Source organism: Passer montanus, unplaced genomic scaffold (assembly GCF_014805655.1).
Source record: "Passer montanus isolate IOZ18808 unplaced genomic scaffold, ASM1480565v1 scaffold105, whole genome shotgun sequence".
Classification (NCBI taxonomy): domain Eukaryota; kingdom Metazoa; phylum Chordata; class Aves; order Passeriformes; family Passeridae; genus Passer; species Passer montanus.
Window position 1 is genome coordinate 1,306,375 of NW_024357059.1, and position 22,144 is coordinate 1,328,518.

The 22,144-nt window shown below is 39.1% G+C and overlaps 1 protein-coding gene across 1 annotated transcript in view; it reads right to left on the minus strand.

Moving 5' to 3' along the window:
• The window catches only part of TMC1 (transmembrane channel like 1), an 87,329-nt gene extending 68,121 nt beyond the window's left edge, over positions 1 to 19,208 (minus strand). The window contains exons 1-2 of the mRNA XM_039719434.1: positions 19,128 to 19,208; positions 18,642 to 18,738 (exon numbers count right to left, since the gene is read on the minus strand). The gene's annotated coding sequence lies outside the window, so the exon portion shown is untranslated. The remainder of the gene's footprint in view (positions 1 to 18,641; positions 18,739 to 19,127) is intronic.
• Between the last annotated feature and the right edge of the window lie 2,936 nt (positions 19,209 to 22,144).

A 22,144-nucleotide genomic window follows, 5' to 3' on the forward strand; every position in this document is an offset into this window, starting at 1 on the left:
AGTGCAGGTCTGCTACAGACTGCCTGATCAGCAAGACCAAGTGGATGAGGCCTCTACAGACAGATAGGACAAGCCTCACATTCTTCTGAATGTCAAATCCTGGTCCCCATGGAGGACTCCAAACTGTCTTTTGTAGGAGCAGCAAGGCACATGTATGCAGGGCACTGTATGCTGGGAGCCTCATGGCAATCCATGAGACTCCCAGCATACAGTGATGACAGCTGCCTTCTCCAAGTGAGAGAAGGGCCAACAAGCAGCGGTGCTGTGCTGAGCTTTGTTCTCATCAAGAGGGAGGGGCTGACAAGGAAGGTGAAGCTCAAGGGCAGCCTGGGCTGAAGTGACCATGAAATGGTGCAGCTCAAGATCCTTGCAGCAGTGAGGACAACAAGAAGCAAGCTCACTGCCCTGGACTTTAGGAGTGATGTATCCTTATAAAAGGAAGTCTGGCAAAAATTCCAGGAGGCCTGTGCATATGAGCAAGAAGCTCCTGGAAAAACTCAAACACAAAAAGGAAATCTACAGAGGCTAAAAACAGGGATAGATAACCTGGGAAAAATAAGGGTTGGGAAATCTACAGCCATGATGGAATTAAACTTAATAGGGACATCAAGGCCAACAAGAAAAATTCCTAGAAGTACACTGGTGGTAAAAGGAAGAATAGGGGAAATGGTGGACCCACCCAAGAAGGAAATTGGAGACCTGATTACCTGGGATATGAAGAAGTCTGAGAAGAACTTCTGCCTCAGTCTTCACTGTCAAGTATGCCAGCCACACCACCTGAGTTGCAGAAGGAAAAGGCAGGGGGTAGGAGAACAAAGAGCTGTAGAAAATCAGGTTCAAGGCCATCTAAGGAAGCTGAAGATACATGAGTCCCTGGTACCCAATGGCATGGATCCACAGATTCTGAGGAAACTGGCAGACGAGATGTCTAAGCCACCATTTGTCAGGTTTGAATGGCTAGGCAGGGCATAGTCTAGTGAAGATCCCACTCACTGAAAAAGAGATATAAGGTTCCTTTTCAAAAAGGAAAAAAAGAAGATCCAAGAACAACAGACCTTCCAGTCCACCTTTTTGTCTAGCAAGATCATGAAGCAGATTCTCCCACATGTTAAAAGAGGTGATAATTCACCTAGAGAAGTCAACAATACTTCTCTAAGAGAAAAGCATTTGTGTTGGGTTGGGGTGAGCTGGAGCTCCTTTTCCCACAGCAGCCCTTGCAGTGCTGTTCTCTGCGTTGGTTGGAAGGTGCTTGATAACACAGCAATGTTTTGGTTACTGCTGAGTAGGGATAGAACAGCAAGGGCACTCCGTCTCCAACATTCTCTCTCCATCAAGGGGCTGGAGTGAGCAATATCCTTGGAGGACACACACTTAAGCCACCTGATGAAAAATTAACCAAAAGGATGTTCCATACCAAATGACATCATCTCAGACATAAGAGCAAAGGAAAGGGGAAGGAAGGCAGGCATTCATTATTTACAATATTTGCCTTTTGGAGCAACTGCTACAAATGCTGAAGCCCTGCTTCCTGAGAAGTGGCTGAACATTGCTTGCCAACAGGAAGTAGATAATAAACCTTTTTTCTTTTTCCTCTTTCTTGTGCATGCACAAACTTTTGCTTTGCTTCAGTAACCTGCCTTATGTCAGCCTATGACTCATTTTCTTCTTTTTTTCTACCCTGTCTAGCTGGGGAGGGGAACAACAGAGCAGCTTGGCAGGTGCATGGCATCCAGCCAAGGTGGACCAACCACAATCCTTTTTGATTCCCCATATGGGGCTTGAGGGGTTTCAGAAAATGGCAGATTTGATTGCGATGTACCAGATGGAACTTACATTCAGCTATTGGTATTCAGCTGGAAATGAGCAGGCTCCTGTTCTCGCCACGGGGCTGCATTTCCTGACTGAATATTAGAGTCTAGAGCTTGTCAACGGCCATTTTTTGCTTTTGCTGCTGCTGTACTGCGCATCACCTTCCTGTGTTCTGCCTGGGAGCAGAAGTTATTACCATGGTGAAGTGTCTGCACTGTCCAGCATGGCGTTGCTGCTTTCTTTGTGGGATACTGGACAGGATGGAGCTCCAGTGTCAATAGTTGAAGGGACTGTGATGTAAAGGAGACTGATGGAGCAGAGATCACTAGCAGCATGGAAGACTAGGATGTGGACTGTGCTACTGGTGGACTCTGGAAGGAACCCCTCATTGTTAGGCAAGCTGAAAACAAGGGGAGGGCTTTGTTGCAGCATTAAACCAGATAACCTGGTCTAAAAGAACCGGGGCTGGAGAATGGATATAGCTTTAAATTATTGTAAGCCATTATTTGAGCTGCATGTTTCAGGACTTATGATAAGAGAAACTCCCCAAACCAATGGAGGAGGAGCCTTACAAGAAGCAGTTTCAGTGCAGCAGTGACCCAACCTGACGTGGCCCTGGTGCTCAGTAAGTCCATGCAACACACCACCACTGCTGTCCTGAGGAACCACCATAAGAAATGGACCCCAAAGCCATTAACTAATTTAATTCAACAGACATTTTGAGGGCATTTTATGCACATTTTTCAGGGGTGGTCCATAGACTAAGAGAGAAATATGTGTGTATATTTCATAAAAGAACAGGAAGTGGGGTGGTCATTATTGGGGTTGTGTGGGACCTGATGCCAATCTTATGTACTCTAAAGAGCATACTCTAGTAAATTGTGCAAATCAATACCTTCAGTTATTCTGACAGGACACTACATCTGTACAAGCTAAGTTCTGTGTACAAACTGCAGTCAGCATTCCTCATTCAGCAAGTTTCCAGCCTGGTTGTACTGGTGAGTAAGAAAATTTCACAATTGTTTTGTTTATTCTTTTATTTCTATTTCTGTATCTTCTATCATCATTTCATAGTGTTTTCTAGGAATTAACTGAAGCATACAGTAATGTAATTTTTTTCTGAGATTCTGTGAGAATAAAATGAAAGTGTATCAAGCTTCTCAAGGACTAACAAGATTCACTGTTGACCAGAGCCAGCAGACCGCTGTAGAGGCTCTCCTGTTGACTACTGGAGATCCTAGCTCAGGTGAACATCAAAGCACATGGTCATGTGAGGCACTTCAGCAGTCTCACCCACGAAAAAAATTGGCCATCAGCTGTTTAAATGACTAATCATGTTTCTTCTTACCAAATGACACAAGCATGAGATGTTTGCTTCTCAGTAAACCCAGAAGCAAAACCCCCATCAAGACTAGACTATGTCAAGGCCAGTGACTAGAGAGCACCCCAACCATTTGCTTCAAAGAGTATTCAAATCAGACACTGGAGGTTTGTGGAAGCCCCCACATGACAGGACACTATTGCAATTCACCATGTCATTATTCTGGTTTTGGACACCTAAATCTCTTGAAATACAGTTTGGAACGTATACAAGTTATGCAATTCAGCAGTGAGAAAATCTCAGATCTTTTGTGGCAAATTTTTTTCCTTATTTTGACATTTTTCTCAGTTAGACTTTATGGTGAACTGAATAGATATTTCTGTCTTAACTAATTTGCAGCTTAGTCTCTTATAAGAGATTTACTCCTGCTAATTTTCACTCCTTTTTCTTATAATTTAGTTTTAAAAAATACTACACACATCACATATTTTCAACCAAAAAGGTTGAATTTTGATGAGATGAAACTAGAATAGATCTTATTATTTTATTTCTTGTGCTAATATGCTACTTTTTGGGGTAAATTTTTAAAGTCAGAATTTCACTGGCATAATTATATAATGCAGATGAGAAAAAAAATACATAATTTCATTTTTTAGATGATAACAGTTAAATACTGTTTGTACCTATATAACTCAAATTTCAGTATATTAAGGAGCTCACATCATCACTTTATCTTTTTGTATTCTCTTTGTATTCTCTTTGTAGGGAACAGAGATAGTCCTCCTTCAGCAGGAGCCTTATTGGTGTCTACAACAATTGATGATAGTTTCTCTACTAGTTGGATTTACATTGATCATTAAAAAATAACTTATTCATACACATACATTATTTGCAACCTAGATTCTGCGCCTGTCAGAGTAATTAAATCATTACTGTCAGCAGGTCAATCAAACCAGTATAGGGCACACAGGTAGTGCAAGATTGCCAGTGATCAGCCCTCAGTTGTTTTTATGGAGGGTATTCTCAAGAAACTGCTGTCTTCCTAATTGGCAGAAAGCACCAAAACAAAACCACAAACAGGAGTTATGGTTTGTGCTCTGTCTCTGGTTTCTCTTGATTTAGACAGCAAAAAATCCAGCACTTAGATTTTGTTTCATCACAACAAAAAATTTATGCATTTTATGTCATGGCTTTCTTTATATGTGCTGGTTTATTGTGAGTCAATGTAAAGACTGTTAACCATGATTAAATGTGTTTCAGATTAATTACCAGCTCCTGACATTATGCCAGTTATATCATTTAACTGCACTGATCACTGCTAGATATGACAAGTTCACATATCTTAGTGTTTATACAGCACCCCATAATTTAAAAATGGAAGCTGACCTTCCTGTTTTTAACCACACTGATCTGTCATGTGAGAGCTGTGCCACTCTGGTAGAGGGTGCCAAGTGTATCTAAGTTACTCATTGCCTCGTGAGCCAAGAAAACATTGTGCCGGACTGTCTGTGCCCTGACAGAGGCCTCATCTAAATCAGTTCTTGGTGAGCTGAGGCTATGGGGACATTCTAGAGACAGTTTCCATAGCAGAGGCATCTGTGAGGGCAAATTAAGTCCTTTAGACACCTTTGTTTGTCTTCAGCACAGAACACAGAGCTCAAATGAAAATATTCATTAAAATGCAGAACAGCCAGTGAGATTCACATGTTTATGTAGAGCAGCTCTTAACACCCACTGAGCTAGTGGGACTTAATTAGAGGAAGTTTCCAACAACATTCTCATCTGACGACCCAAACATGGAGCCATGCTGAATTAGTGGGGTCTCATGAAAACATTGGCACTAACAATTAGTATCACACTCCAACATGAGTCACAAGTACTAAAACATCTGTAGGTAAGACTTCTTGCAAGACCAAGGTCACCTCTAGAAACCGTTATACCTAAATTTTGTAATTTTCTTCTACCTCACAGAGTTCATTAAAAACAATGTATGACTTAACACTAAGAGTCCATACAAGAATTCTGAGGTAAAATGTGTCCCCATTTGACAAATGGGGAAGTCACCCATCTGAAAGGGACAACCCTCACTGTTCCTACCAATGTCAATATCCCTGACTATGCATGAACATGTTAGAAACATTTTAGATGAGTGAGCAGAGAATAGTATTTTTTAAAAGCATTGGGAAAAGCAAGATCCCCTGTCATTTTTGCAGTCTTCAAAAATACTCCTAGGACATTATTCAATCTTCTTATGATTTGCTATTTCAAAATAGTTTTTGTACTTTTGCATAAATATAAATAAGAACAGCTCTCCTGGACTGGACCGAAGATCCCTCCTGTGGCTATAACTCTAAGGCCACATAAGCACATCCACCTGTGGAAGACAGGCATCTCTGTCTCTTCCCTCTAGTGCCTTCCTCACAGCCTCTCACCTTTTCCAGTTCATAGACCTCCCAAACCTGGCACAGTCACTGTGCATTAGCCAATCTTCCAGAGAATCCTTTTTCGTTAATTTGTTCATCAACCCATGCGTGATTCAGGTGCCCTTTCACACCCTGACCCCTATCAGCCTGATGAACCAGCTTGTTGATTGCTCCGAACATTCATTTTGGAAGAGACAGCAAACAGATGTCCCTGCCTGGTACATTGCATTTGTGATTCAATAGATCCCTGAGGAAAAGCCTCATCAGCTCTCTCATATTTCTCAGCCTCTGCTGAGCCCTGCCACTCACCATGCCATAAACGGGCCAGCTGAAGGTTTACTACTGAGGAACTAGTGCCAGGTTTTTCTGGGGTAGTAACAGTGAGATCCTGTGGGGACACAGCAGGATAACTCACAAGTTCACCACAAGTTAAAGTGAGAGAGACTTGCTGAAAGGTGGAGCAGGGGCAGTTTGGACCCTTGGGATAGCTCTGTAGAGATAAGTGGGATTCCCAGCATAAAATTCACATATTGCCACTTGGAATTAAGAATATGTCTCTTGTTTGTTTCTTTTGTTTGTTTATTTATTCATTCTTGATGCCTTTATGCTTTCACTGACTGTTAAAAATAGGGGGAAAAAATCAAAACCAGCACCTACATAGACTAATGAGCAGCGTTCTTTTCTTCTACAAGAGGTGAGGAGGAGTTTGGTTTTTTACATGCCAAAAAAAATGAGTAAAACAATATGTTTCACCCTGTGACATTCATATGTGCAGGCAATGGGAGTGGGATTTTTCAAAGCTCCTTTCTAACACCCTGAGCCACAGCTTGCACACTGGAAAAATCCTGCTGTGAAGGATTTTTCAGGGGATTTAAGATTTTTCAGGATTTAACAGAGCCTGCCAAGTTTTCTCTTCCTCCTATTCCTATCTCTCCATCTTGGATGATCTCCCTGACTAGGAGTGTCAGGATACAAAGACAAGTACCCTTTGTTTGCATGCAAAGATGCTGTCCCTATGTATGCTTCAGGAACACAAAAATCTTTTTGAGACTGCAGACAGAGAACCACTGCACCATACACAAAAAATTCTTGAGCCATTCCAGAGACTAACTCTGCTCTCAAATGCTCAGAAGCATGCCTCTGTTTGATCAGAGCTGACACCTGTTCTTACTCTTTAAATCAAGTGTTCAACTATTCCACAGCTGATTTTAAAACCAAGTCATCATAAAAGAAGAAGGCAGGTGCTCAAATCTGTGTCAGAATTTCAAAACAAATATTAAGCAACATAAGAAATGACTCATTCATGTTATTACAGGTCTTCTCACTGGTGCAGCTGGATGAAGTGAACAAAAACAGGAAGAGAAGCATGAGCTGCTTTCCAATGATTTTTTCAACTCAGACACAATAGCAGTATCTGCTCCATCACATGTGGAGCTGCCATCAGAGCCACATCTTGCAGGATCTTCCCCTAAGAAGGAAGAAACCATCCACTCCAACAAACTACTTTCCCTATCTGCTCTGGCAAGAAATTAATCAGATGCTTATAACACTGTGGCTGAAAAGCCTGTGAACTTTTATTGTTCTTGCGGGGAAAAAAAAAAAAAAAAAGGAAAAAAAAAAGTAAATTAATTTAGCACTAAAAGGTCTTCTAGGCCCTTTGGCACTTTTTAATGTCTCATTTCCAGATTATATTCTGGACTTGCAAACAAAGCAATCAGGCAGCCAAGGAAGTGTCAGGTTTCCTACGGACTTATTTTAAAAAAAAAGAAATATATATCCCTGGAGCCGATATCAGAAGATGCTCTCAATTAGTCTGCATGTTAAATAAACCTAGTGGGGGGAATACTGAAAATATCTGATTTCCATTCACTTTGCAATTACCTATTATGTCTTTAATAACAAAATATGTCTTCTCATGCTCTAAATTGTTAAAGCTGTGCTCAGTGTTAGCCTGGAGAAAAGTGTGGTTACTGCTGCCATTCTTCCTTCCCTCTCTAGACCATGTCTGGCTGCAGGCTCCCTGGAAGCATTGGGTAGGAACAAAGCAGAGGCACCAGTCGTGTTTCCCTGCTTTGTATTGGGGATGAGCATAAAGTGAAGCTGAATTATTAATGTAGGGCTATCTCCAAAGCAGGTTATTTGCTAGTAGATAAAAGAAGAGGAAAAGCTAAGATGTTTTACTATATGACATAGACAAGAAAAGGGCTCTGATGAAGTCACTGGTCTTGGTGTTATTTAGTTTAGCTGAAAAGTTAGTGTAGCTGAACTATGCAAAACTCATTGTTTTTGCAGGAGCTGAAGACTCTGTGGACGCAGTAATCTCTTACTCATCCCACTAAGCCTGGTCCTGCAGGACAGGACACTACAAGCAACCAAGGTTAAGGCAAGAGCTCTTGTTCTCAATATAGAACTCTTGTTGTCTCTGAGCTTGAAAATTCTTCTCTGTGAAAAGCCCAATTTCCATTTTTTTTTTAAGTATTTATGCTGAATATGGTTAATACATGTGTGGTCACATGATGCACCTTTTTCTTCTTGAGTCCAATTCAGTATGACTCAAATACTAATCATTTTAATTTGCAGACCTTATAGCATTTAGTAAATTATTTTTAGAAAGCCTGAAGAACACACATGCTTTGAATTTATTCACTAGATCTTCAGCTATCTGATTTAGACACTCTCTGCTAAAATAAATGAGAGATAGTAGTATGTAATGTGCCGAATGTTATGACACAGAAAACTTCTGTTAAAATATGCCTGAAGCAAGCTATCTAATAATGTTCTTAAAATACTTCTGGTTTCTCTGAGATAAAGTCCTTACTTCTTAGGCAGAAGACTGAGTGCTCAGATTTTACGCTGTAGTGTGATCTGTAAGAAATCCCCACCTACGCACTAGATTAAACAAGATAAAGAAAAATTACAAAGAGGGTGAATCTGAAACCTTTATTATATTGTTGAGATATTGCTGTGAAGGGAAGGATGTAAATTGAAAAAGACAACAAAATGTCACATGGTGCTCCAGGCACAGGCATGAGGAGCAGACAGATCTGTCCTAGCTACCTGTATAGTTCAGATTCCATCTTATCCTTCAGTCCATTTTCCATTGTCCCTCATCATCTGTATAGGAACACCTAAAATTTTCAACAGTAATTGACTTTTCTGAGCCTGGGAAAAATATATCAAGAGTTTCATTTCACACTCTCTTCCTTCCCTTTTAATAAAACCAAGAAAATACAGAAATTATCAAGTCATACTTGCTTGCAGCTTCAAATAAGTAAACAAGTCCACTGGTAAATAGAGTTATGGTTCTACTTTCCTTTCATTAACCCAGCCTCCTAAAGGCAATTATTCCTTCTATTAGTGATTTTTTTTAAATTGTCTTTTTTTGGTGTCATATTGTTGAAATACTACCCATACGCAAAATTTCTTCATGCACTGACTCAGATATCACAAACTAAAGTACATCTTCGTTTTCTTGTTTTTACCCAGTCTGAGTTAATGAAGGAGAAATTATTCCCAAATTGTAAGTCTGTCTTAAATCTTGATATAGCTACATCTCAAGGAAACCTCCAGTGTGTACAGTGTTCATGAAAAAAAACGTTTCAAATTTCTCCAGATTGGACTTCACAGAAGTCACAGCAATCTTTAAGGCTTTATCTCTTTAGTAAAGCCACACAAGTAGACTCACTAGGACACTAGGAGGGAAGGGCAGTGGTGCTCAGTGGTGACCCTACAGCACACCTGAGCCATACTGGATGAAAATTCCAATTCACAAAAGAACATCCCAGGGGAGGAAGCCTTTCACACCCTGACAGTGTGTTCATTTACTATCAAAGCAACTCATCTTTTCCCTATCATAGTACCATTGACAAAGCTGTCACATCAAATGGGACCTAAAACTATACAGTTAAGTTACCTGCATTTATAAAATGAAACTTTCTCAGAGTGAAAAAAGAAAATACTATAACCATTATTTAGAGAACAGCAATGCTGGCTAAGGGAACACACAGCTGTGCTTTAAGTCAGCAGAGGAGGACAAATAAAACCTCAAGTTATTCTTGTGAATTAGGAAACACAACACATTTCCTATCTTCTATTGTCAAGAGCCATTTAAATGCTTTCTTGCATGTATAGCTTCTGAGAAGAGTACCTTTAGAAAGTTTTTCTCTCAAGAACAAGATGACCTCACTTGAAAAATTGGTTTTCAGCTACAGAACAGGTTTTAGAGTTGCTACGGTTTTGTGAGAATAGCAATCATTTCACAGTTTTTTCTGAATGAGGAACAGACTGTTATTCAAACTGCTAGTACCTCTTGTATTTTTGGATGTTTACAAGTTTCCATCTTACAAAGATTATCTCATTTCTGTGTTTGGAAACACCAGACTTCTTATTTCGTGTTGATTTTATTTTCATCAAAAACATTCATTTGCTGAGAGATTAAGTAAATCCATTTGAAAGAAAACATAATTATCTGATAAACACAAACAGATCACAGAAAGAAAATGGCGAGACCAAGTTAATTATTATGATAGAAAATTGCACTTTCTGAATATTAATTATCAGTTGGATACTAGCTACCAAAAACCTCTCCAAAGCAGGTTCATTCATGTTTGTCCATAAAAACACTGGTGGTTCCCACCACCCCTTCACCAGCGTCCCCACTTTGTGAATCCTGCCCAAAATGTAGTCAGGCTAGGGACAGAACAGATTACTTCAGTTCAGGCTGAAATTTGCCTCATAACTTTTGCATACTGAGTTTCAACAGTTGTGTACATGACTTTTTCTTAGCTAATAGAAATTCCAGTCTGATCTGCAGCTTGAACAAAGGGGTGGGCAGCACTTACTGAAGTGCCTGCTCAGAAAAGTGGTGAAAATTAATATGACTTTATTCTTCACTTACAGAATGTTAAGGTTTACCTTTAATAGCCTTGATTAACAAATTGAGAATAGCTATGGGACATGATATCCAGCCTGGGCACAACCTCCAGAGCATCCTTGTTTCAGCTCTTCAGTTGTTACAGCTCATTAAGATAATTTGTTGTGAAATATTTTTTCTGTATTTTTTCCAGCTTTTGTCACAGATGAGCTCTGTAATCTAAGCCACTGTAAGATCTCACAACCAGTGATATCTTTACAACTAAAAGTGTATGTAACTAAACTGAGCTAACCCTATTCATAAGGGCAAATTTGGCTTGGAAATTCGTTTTGTCTGTGATAAAGAAGGGTGGAGTTAAAGCTCTTCAAGCATAGGCTGACAATAAAGGCAAGAGGTACCTGCCCTTAACAGCACCACTGCTACAAGAAATGCTTGTTAAGTCAGACTTTCTTTATGAAAAGTACCTTTCATTAATTTTTTTTTGCTCTTTTCCAAAGACCAGTTATAAATAGTTCATGCCATGCAAATATAGTCATGATCAACTGGCTAAAGAAGTACATAATATATTTCTACTGTTTACTGGGAGTCCATAACAGGTGGTACACACACACACACACACACACACAAAAAAAAAAAAAAAAAAAAAAAAAAAAAAAAAAAAAAACCAGAACAAAACTTGAAATGTCATGTGAGTTATAATCAGTTCCAGTCAACAAGCTGAAAAATGTTTTACATGTCTTCTACATATTTCCTCAAGTGGCAAAACTGAATAGCCTCAAGGTCTTCAACTGTATGGCTCTCTGGGGGGAAAAAAAAGTCAGCTGGGTAGGTTTTTTAAGTTGAAAAAACAGTGTAAAGCTTTTGAGACGTTTAAGCTTCTTCTAAATATCACACATAGGACAGGGAGGGAAAAATAAACTCCAGGTGATCAGTTATTTATTCACTCTGCACAAAAGAGAACTGCTAAAGGAAAAAAACAGTGAGGATCACAGTAGGAAAGCAATAAACCAATTAGTAGCTTCTTAAAGAGGAAAACAGCTACACAAACTGGCACTACAATTTGTGGGTTTGACCTCAATTACTGTCTGTGTCTACTGATCAGAAATTAAACTTAACACACAACAGGTGCAGTTCCAGAGAAAATGGGTGCTTCTCTAGCTAGTAACCTAGAAAATATAACAATGAAAATGAATTGGTTTTTCTATTCTTAGGCATCCAGTAAAATCTTCTGCAGCAGTTAAAAATGTCCTTGTGTTTTGTACCTATTTGTCTCCCTGTAGAGTGGAAGTGCAGTGATGATAGTCACCAAGCACATTGCCTTTCCTGTTCTAAATGAGTTATCTTTATCTGCTTCATCTTTACTCGCAACACCAGTTCCTTCTGATGATGGACTAATTACCAGGACTATTGGGTAATGTATCTGCTTATTAGCACTGACAAGAAGAGCAATGCTAATATAAAGGGCCTTGCTGTGTGCAAACAGCACCTATTTCTTCTACTGCTGTACTTCTAAACCTGTACAGACACTCAGAAAACACAGCCTTGAGTGTGACGGTCTTTCAGTAAGCGGTTGCTTGATAAAAATATGTTTGATTCCATGTGGACTTTAGCTCCTACTTGTCTTTTTCCATCATCCTTCAAAGATTTCAAGGAAACAGATTATTAGGCTGCATTTAATTTATCTAAGCCTTGTTTTGGCAACCAAATCTATTGCAACTTACTTGAGCATTTTAACTTAGATTTCATTCTCAACTTGCCTGAATATGGCAAATGCAATTAAATATTAATAAACTGTCAGGAAACAGGAGAAAACTCACATCATATGTTTGGTATTCCTGACACACAGATTGCTCAGGGAAAACAAAAACCCAAGGTAATTATTCAGGGGGCTAGAGAAACGCTTAGCTGGCAAATGGGTGTTCTGGTTTATGGTTGGTTTTCACCATTCTCTGAAACCTATAAACAACACTGGAAAATGAATTACAGGAACACTCTCCTGTCCATTCAAAACTGGTTTATCTAGCCAGCCAATTTGAACTGATCTACCTGACTTTTCCTCATATGGATGATTCACAGTTCATGAGATTTCTTCAACTAGAAAAACATTTTCTTGGCTGATGGTAGCAAAACTGGCTCTTCACCTAAGAAAAAAAAATGTCCAGAAGTAGGCAGACCCCCTTCTGGATAATCCAGAGCTTTCAGGGACAGTGGTTGCTGACCAAAGTACACTACCTACCATGAATGCCAAGAGAAAGCACTGGTAGAAAGAGAGATACTCCGCAATAATAAAAAACCACATTCTTTCAGATCTTAACAGACTAGGCAAGTCCCTAAATGAGCATCCTGAAATTAAGAGGACATTATACAGCAGACACCTCCAGAGAGTCACAAATTTGTCAAGCAAATGTGGTTAGAGCATTACAATAGAATACAACAATATAAAAATACAATAAGGTAGGCTGAGCAGTCATTGTTTTTCATTACCTGGAAAATGTTATCATTTATTGCTTTTCATTATTTTGTGGGAGACAAAATATTCGCAATCCTTAAATCTGTGAACCCTGAACACTGAATTCACTACAGAAAAGACAAAGTCCTTCTCAGGGCATGGTATATTTTTAAGGTACCTCAGACACTTAATTCATTAGAGAAAAAAGGTTCAATAAACTAAAAGAGTATTATTATTATTATTATTATTATTATTATTATTATTATTATTATTATTACAAGCATTTTGATAGCATCACAAGTAATTGCTGCTCTACCAAGGCTTCTTCGGGCAAGCACTGCAGAGGCCATAAAATTCCTGCTTTGAGGAGACTGCAACCAAACTGCATTTACTCTTTAAAGCAATTGTGATACACCAATGTTCTTTATACAGCTTAAAAGATGTGTACCCTAATAGCCAGAGTAAATAAATGGCTGATTTTGCAGTCTTTTCTCGTCCAGAAAGCAATAGAGTTGGCCATTAGGATACACAGCTTAGAAATAGAATAGGGTGCACAAAAACATTCCTAAATATTTTCACATAAGTTTAAGAATCTTAGTAACATAATTAGCTATAACTAGCCCTTTTTTTTCTTGCTTCATTTTCTCTTCTCCTCCTAACAACTTTATTGTTTTTGTTTCTATAAAAGCATTCCTTTCAGCAGATATTTGTAATATCTTAATACTTCTAGCAGAATTTTTGATTAAAAAATAAAACAGTCCTGAGGCTATTTGTAGATGTAGTGTGCTGCTTTCTGCAGCACATTTGAAATAAGTAGAATTAAGTACACCGTGGCAAAATGCAGTGAAGTCCCTGCAATGATTCCTCAGTGGTCCCTATTCCCCCTTCCTCTCCCACTCTCACTGAGGCACCAAAGGACTTCAAGTGTATTTTTCAGTCAACACTTCTCACCCAGTGACATGATCTCCACTTCCACACCTCTGCTGCTGTCCCATGGTGGTTAGTCTTACTCAGACAACCTTTTCTGTACCCTGAGCTACTGTCATGAGCTATAGGAGGAAGGCAGTCTGCTATATTGTTGCCTTTTTTCTGGTTATGTCTGAAAAACAAAAGCCTCTCCTCCGCCTACACCTTCTCCATCCCCAAAAAATTGGTTCCCTAGTTACAAATGTAACCTTGCTGTTACATTTGTTTGAAACTTTGAGCTTTGCTGTGTTATGTTCAAGTACGTGACCCTCACCTTCTGTTCTTTTTTCAATTTGCTTTTGTGACATTTTTTCATTTCCTTCCATGTAGAAAGAGATTACTACTCTGACAGCTCTTCTGTGATAGCCCCTTCAGGGCTGCACAAAACACTTTCTCACACAGATCCAGCTGCTCCAAATGGTGCTGCTGTAGCTGCTGCTCTGCTGCTGCTGCTGTGTACACTGACCAGTACCCACTTACCGTGGAAGTCACTACCATGCATGCAGCATAAAGTGCCAGGACAACAGCGGGAATAAACTTTGGCTCTTGCAGCTATATAGGCCACAAGGAATAGGATCAAAGCAGCTGAACACTGAGGTGGCTCTTACTCTATCCTGACTCCAACTCATTCAAATAACCAAGACATTTTTCAAAGAGTGGTAGGAAAGGATGCAAAATGGAAGGAGGAAAAAGTAGGCTGGAGACATTCAGAAAGTGCTTTTAACAGCCTTTGCAACAAACTAAGATCCTTGTTCAACCCACGACACTGGTTGTTTGACATGAGCATCTTTCCTCTATAGACAAGGTCTGCAGAGGAAGCTGTATCTTCCTCAGTACAGCTGAAGAAGATACAGATGACTCACCTAGAACAGAAACAGTGATGTGGCCAGTGAGTTGTTTATTTGGCTTCACAACTTCCTGCCTTTTTTAATTGCAAGGCATCTCCAGGGCACCACCCACCTCTTCTCATGTTTGTGTACCATAGGTGATTTGCCTCTGAAAAGAGGGAGGAATTTGGCTGCAATTTTAAGTGGTGCATTACTTGCACTAGTGTTCTCACTATTACTTTACTAGTAGGATAGGACTGCAAAATGAAAATGTGTCATGGCACACAAAGCTCTATGCACCGTATTTTATTTGCTATTTACCTTTATAATGTGTCTTGCTGTTCTCTACCCAGCTTCTCCTCAAAATTGCAGGATTTTTTGGGTTTGCAATTTTATTTCTATTTTCACAGTTTTCACAGTAAGTGTGTCTCTACATTAATCGTCTCTCATGACACTGCAAAGCAATCATTCATTTCCCTGTGACTGGCAATTTCTCACAAAGCCATTTATATACCTTTGTTAGTAGCTCTTCTCCAGCCAGAACACGTTAATTTCTCTACAGGCCATTATTATTTCCCCTTTTAACTTTGTTTTTAATCCCCAACACCAAACAACCAATGTCTTTAGGGATTTTTGCTAATCTTGTTTTTTCTTGTGAAAAATCTTGTTTGTTTCAATAACAATTATCTTTTAGTGTTCTACTTCCCTCTTTTCTTTCACTTGGTCTTCCTCCTAGATGTTATTCTACTGCACACATTCCACTGTGTGTTTGGAGAGTACCTAGCACGTCATTGTCACTGAACATGGTTGCCACTGCTGTAAGAGAAAGGTCTTAATTTCTTGCTTAGGAACAAACATGCCATGTTATTTCCTGAAATTTCTACAGTCTACTATTTCTACAGTCACCTGAGTCAACCCACAAAAATTCAGAGGGAACACATAAAGGAGAAATTATATTTGTAACAAGTTCAGTCAATCAAGTAAATACCTTAGTATCACAACCATCTGCACTTGGTATCAAGTGCAGATGGTTTACTTAATACTTAATACTTAATTTCTAAGTGTAGGGTATCCAAACAGAAGGATTTCTAAGAAATATCAATAGTTCTATAGGGACATACCCTAATCTTTCCTTTTTCATTTTATACAGATTTATTTAGAAATAAGATCTTAGAAACAGCTACTAACTGCATTTCTTTAGTGGAAACAGTCTGTCAGATGTCAATTAACTGAAAAATTTTGGCTTTGGTTTAGGGGGGTGTTGTGAGCCCTCAATTTACTTTGAACAAAAAATAACAACATACTTTGTTGTATTCAATGACTTGGATCATCCTTGCCTTGAATCACCCAGATGAACAGCCCAGGCTAATAAGAGTCAACACCCTAACTCCTCATTCACTCACTTGGTGTCATTCTTCTACAGGAATTCTCTTCTAAAGAAATTCATTGAAGAGCAACATTTTCATGTGCCTGAGTAAATCAAAGTCAATAGTAACATAGAATGGCTTTAATTGGAAGGGACTTTAAAGATTGTGTAATTCCAACTCTCCTGCCATGGGCAGGGACACCTTCTACTTGTCCAGATTTCTCAAATCTTCATCCAGCCTGGCCTTGAACACTTACAGAGATGGGGCATCTACATCTTCTGTGGGCAACCTGTGCTGGTGTCTCATCACCCTCACAAAAAATAATTTCTTCCTAATATCTAAAGTAAACCTGCTCTCTTTCAGTTTAAAATCGTCACCCTTGCCCTGTCACTACATGCCCTTGTAAAAAGTCTGTCTCCACCTTTCTCCCAGTAGACCCCCTTTAGGTACTGGAGCACCCTACCACTCCTCTAAAACCTTGTCAGCCTTCATAAGAAATCCAAACAAGTGCTCTTTACAGCTGAGCAACTTCCTAGAAATCTGCTCCTGACAAGAACATGAGTCCTCTTCCTGCTTGTGTGCCCTGCTCCTGCCAGCTCAGCAGCTCGTGTCTGCTGGACTGAAATGGCCCTACATGCTCAGCAGGTCAAGCTGGACTCCTAGCAGCCAGCAACCCTGGAACAGACTACAGAGCTCCCCCAGTCCATCCCATCATGTGATTTATAACCCCTTTTTTTTTTTTTTTTTTTCCCTAAGCTGCCCACACAGTTTAACTGTAATTGGAAAAGACTGACACGATAAAGTGGAAATCCAGCAGGGAAATCCCTGTCTACCTGGGTTCACTCACTCCTCACACATATACTGGTGAATTTTGTCTAAAGTGCTCAGCAAAAGTTTACTCACTTTTCAACTCCAACTTGTTCATACTCAGGTTTGATGGAATTTGGAAACTGTTTGTATGAGGCAAACTTCATCCTTCCATGCACAAACCTGTGATAATGGAGGAGGAGTGTGCTGGATAAGAACTTTAAATGATGGGGAAATTTGAGTCGAGGCTGTCCTTGTCACTGTCACTGATTAACTTTTCTTTAGTTTGGGTTTGTTTGGGGAGGCAGGTTTGTTTTGGGGTTTTTCAAGTTTTGGTCTTTACCCAATACCATGCAGGCCTGAAGCGACAGGTACTAGTATTATTTTAGCACATTACATGACAGAATATATACTTCCTTTGTTGTTAAACATGCAATTTAATGAAAAAAAGGTATTAAATAAAGATTATATTTTAAATGCCAATTGAAACACACAAAGATGCAGCAAATTTTTTTTCGCTGACAAGGAAAATACTACAAAAACAACTACTTTCATATCAATCAATTTTCAAATCAGAGGAATATCAAAAACATCAGAAAGACTTTAAAATATCTGGGGCATAACTTTCAAATACAGAATGTCACCTAATTAATATCAAGCAAGATACCTTTTTTTTTCAAAAAGGTGACATAACATTACTACCAGCATCTAAGATTCAAACTGGGTTAGATGTAACCGAAACTTTGTCATAGATTCTGTTTTATGAACACTGGGATTCAGTATGTTTGGAGAAAGCAGCTGAAACTTCACTTGATTTTATCGGTGTTTACTTATCAGCTCTATGATATTTGCAAAACAAGAACTGAAAATTTTGGCTGATTAGTTCTTGTTAACTGCAATGTAAAAATTGAAAGGAATTCACCTGCTCATATTTTGGAACAAGCGATAAAGCAGCAGCTGCAGTATATGGAATGGTATACACTCTGAGTATATTGGTTTTTGATTTTTGGATGTTAACAAGAGAAAAAGTGTGCCTTTTCTTAATTACCTGGATTGCCATAAAAACAGGTTAGGATTTAGAAAACTATGAGAACAGTTCTTACACAAAACCAGGTTGTGCTGCTGGAATTCCAGCAAAGGCTTAGGATCCTTCCCAGATAACTGTTCCTGTTGTTATCGTCAGCCTGGTTGCACAAGATTGTGTGTGAGTCTTATTCCATCTTCCTGCTGAGGTTCCAGACTAAGTCACTTTCTCTCCCGGGTCTGTAGGATCCTCCATGGAATATTACATCTCCCTGTACTGAGATAGTAAAAATAACCTACACAAAAATCCTCTTAGTCCACTGTGCCCACTTGGTTTTTCAGATTAATTGGTGAGTTCAACACATTATTCTTGTGTTGAAATAAATTAACTTTTCCACATATTTCCACATATTCCGCAATATCTTGATCATAATATTGTGCACCTATACACAATCCTCCTAATGATTGTTTCTCTCTGAACAGAGATGCCAATTTGAAATTTTGGGGTGACACAGGGTAGAAAGAACATAACTAGTCATGCACATGTTGGATGGAGAAAGATTCTCATTTCAGCCAAGTACAAGAGCGTAGACGAAGAAGAACATAAAGTCACAGTGACCTCTCCAGTCCCTGATCTTAGGTCACACTCATAATCATACCCATCACCCCACAACCACAGGAACCTCTCCAAGGATTAAAGAGAGTTCCAGGGCTCCTTTGCACTTCCATAAAAAACCTCCTGCCAGCTATTAATCCCTGCCAGACCCCAACCTCACCTTTCTGTTGGACACAGATGGGAGGCACGTAGATGGTCATTTTCCAGAGTTTGCAGCTTCTTTGCTGTGTCTCCTTGGGGTAGCTTTCCTGCTCTGCCTGCCACCAGCCAACCAGAGAGAAGCCAATAATAAATATTGGTTTAAATATTGGTTTAAATAAAAAAAAAAACAGGGTTAGGACTGATTAATTCACTTTATTTTTCCTACACTATAAAACTTTTAATGAAGGTGTAACACTGGTAAATCTCTGGATAAATGCTAGACTAGACAAGTTTAAATGCAACAAAAGAAAATGTTTGCAACTGCTCTCTCAACTTATTTGCACTCACTGGCAGAAGGGTACAGTCTTCCATTTTAAATCTTAATATCACCAATCTTTAAACTTTCTCTGTTAAGTACATGGGTGCTTATCTTGATGTCCATTACCAAAACATTTGAGGTCTGACAAGATTATATTAACAATAATAAATCTCTTATCTTTCTCACCATGTAGTAGCTAGAACTTGATTGGGACTAATTTTAGGCATTGTTACTCCTATGTTCTCCTCAGGGAGCAAGCAAGTCTTGTTGACTAACACTGGTAAACAGGATTATGATGAAACAAATCACTGAAGTAAAAGAGCTGGGGTGTGCAGCCCAAAGCATTTAGAGAAATTCATTAGTCATACCTTGGAAATTAATCAAGGATTTGGGGAAGGGGGGCAGAAAGCTAGTGAGGTCAAAAGGTAGGCAGAACTAGCTGTAAATAACATCCCCTAAGACAGCTGACTAACACAACATGCATGAGCTGAAACTTGTTTATTTGAACCCTGTGAACCCAGTACACATTTCTGTTGGTTAAATATCTTGGAGCTGGAGGCAGATGCAAGAGGTAAAGGTTACTCCCTAGTTACTAACACTAAGCAACCTGCTCTCCCACACTTCTCCACTGAGGGCTGGAACAGGGATGATCAAACAAAACAAAAAAAACCCTGGGAAATACATTCCCCTGTGACGGGTGGGAATGGTCCTGAAAAACAGCATGCACATCCACATTTTATACACACCACATGTTTGGTATAGACCAGAACTAATAATGGAAAGGAAGGTGGGACACACTCCTTTGGAATTTCTCGTTTATTTTTCTCAGCATCTCCTCTCCCTCTTGTTTTCCTTCTCTGCCCACATCATTCTATGACCTTGACATTCTGTTGCTGGAAACATACATTTTGCCAAAAACTGCAGAAAAAATTGCTCTGGGCACCAGTGGAACCACCCTGAACAAATGTGGAAAAAAACCCCAAGACAAAACAAAAAGAACCCTCCTATAAGGACAGCTTTAAACAATCTCTAAAACAATAGGATCTTATTAGTTTACAATTCTTTTTCCAGCCAGCTTCTGAATAGTGGATATTCACACATTTCATCAATGAAATTTACTCATCTGCAGATATTATCTATATTCTAGCATGTTTTCATTGTAAATTTTAAGGAGGGAAATACTACAAGTGAGAACAAAGAGTAAATGATTTCACTACATTAATAAACTTCTCAAATCCCAGTACTAAAGCAAAGCAGTAATGAACACATCAAATTAAAACTCCTGTAGTGCTCTACACCCACCTCATGGCTTACTCCTGTTGCATCTCAGGTCACTTAAAATCAGTTTGGTGATGGCTGCCTCATTTCACAACTAAACTCAGAAGCTATCTAAAATTAAAATCTGAATTAATTTGTTTGCAGCAACCTGGGACAGATATTGTCCTGCTGAGATCAGACTATGTCAAAACGCCCCAGATTCACTGTTAGAGTGAAAAGATTATTCATATAGCCAAAATCATGACAAAAATTTTAAGAGGAGGAGGATGAAGGCTGTGCATAATTGCCAGCTGAAGTGAGAACAATTTCCAAGTGCAGTTCACAGCAAGATCACTGCAAAACCATACTTTCACAAAAAAACACCTATCATTATGGCAGTGCTTCCTTTCCATTACTGTCATAGTTATGTACATTATTGGAAGCAAAGAAATGCTCCCTGATTACTCTCTGGAAGGGGAGGAGAAAAATAATAACTTTGCTATTTTTAGAGCTGATCCAAATTTCTTGCTGTAACTATCACATATTAAGTGTGTAAGTTTAATTGTCATTATCTACAAATAAAAATAACTTATTTTTCCAGAAAAAATACCAAACTGACATTGTGCTGTTCATATGTAATCTTATTTGAATATATCCAAATATCAACTTGTAGGAGTTTAGTACAGCAAAAGTTGTAAAAAAAACTATAAAGAAAGAGATATTTCAGACAGTAAACTGGTTCTTCAACATCAATTGCATATTAACATTCATGACAAGACTGCAACTTAGTTATCGTTATTTCAAGAGATTATATTGGAGAAATAATAGGTTAATATTTGTAGTGTAGGATTATTCAATGAGCTGTTTCAGGATGAACACAAGACATAAACAAGTTTTGAGTAATTATCAACTAGGTCAACATAACATTGTGTGCATGTGTGTTGTGTGCATTGGATGAAACTTACACTGTTATGAATGTGTCAGATCTGCAATTCTGATTACTCATCTTTGCTTGCAGACAAACTGAAAGTACTGCTGTCAATTTTGTGTGCCAATTAAGTCACAGAATCACAGACTATCCTGTGCTGGAAGGCACCCATCAGGAACACCAAAGTCCAACTCCTGGTCCTGCCCAGGACATCCCAAGAGTCACACCATGTGCCTGAGACCATTGCCCAAATACTTCTGGAACTCACACAGGCATGGTGCTGAGATCATTTCCCTAGGGAGCCTGTGCTAGTGCCCAGTCACCCTCTGGGCGAAAATCCTTTTCCTGATATCCAAACCTCCCCTGATGGAATAGCCTTATGAATTAAGTATAGAATATTGTCATTCAGGTTAACGGTGGTTCAAATATTGCTGCTTTGTGAATGAATTTTCTTGAGTTTTTTAATAACTTCCTGTTCCCTTGTGTTACAGTAGCTTCACCATCCTAAGAAACTAGAGCATAAACTAAAAATCGTGTCTATAATTCAGCTATTTGTAGCCCAGCATTACACTCAGAAGAGTTCTGAGTTTCTCCTTAGTGCTTTCTGTGCAAAGCTTGCAGAATGAATGGCTTTGACAGCTCTGTGAGCCCACAATTGCTCCTCCACTTGTACTTTGTGGTGTTTATCCCATAAAGGTCAAGGGATGTCATACATCTGCATTCACACTTGTTCACTGTATAACTGTGTCATCTTCTTCTGCAGTTACTAAGTCAAACCTAAGCCCTACATGCAGCATGCCACTGGTCCCCCCAGTCACACCCTGATGATAGGTCAGAAAAAAATTTCTTTCCTGGTACCACTATCAGTCAGGAACTACAGCTGGATACATTACACTCAAAATTTTAAAAATGCTTTCCATTTGACTTCCACTAACAGTTCGTGGAACCACATAAACTGGTTATTATGGTTTTATATTATCAGTTGCAAGGAAAATAGCCACACTTTACAATATTGCTT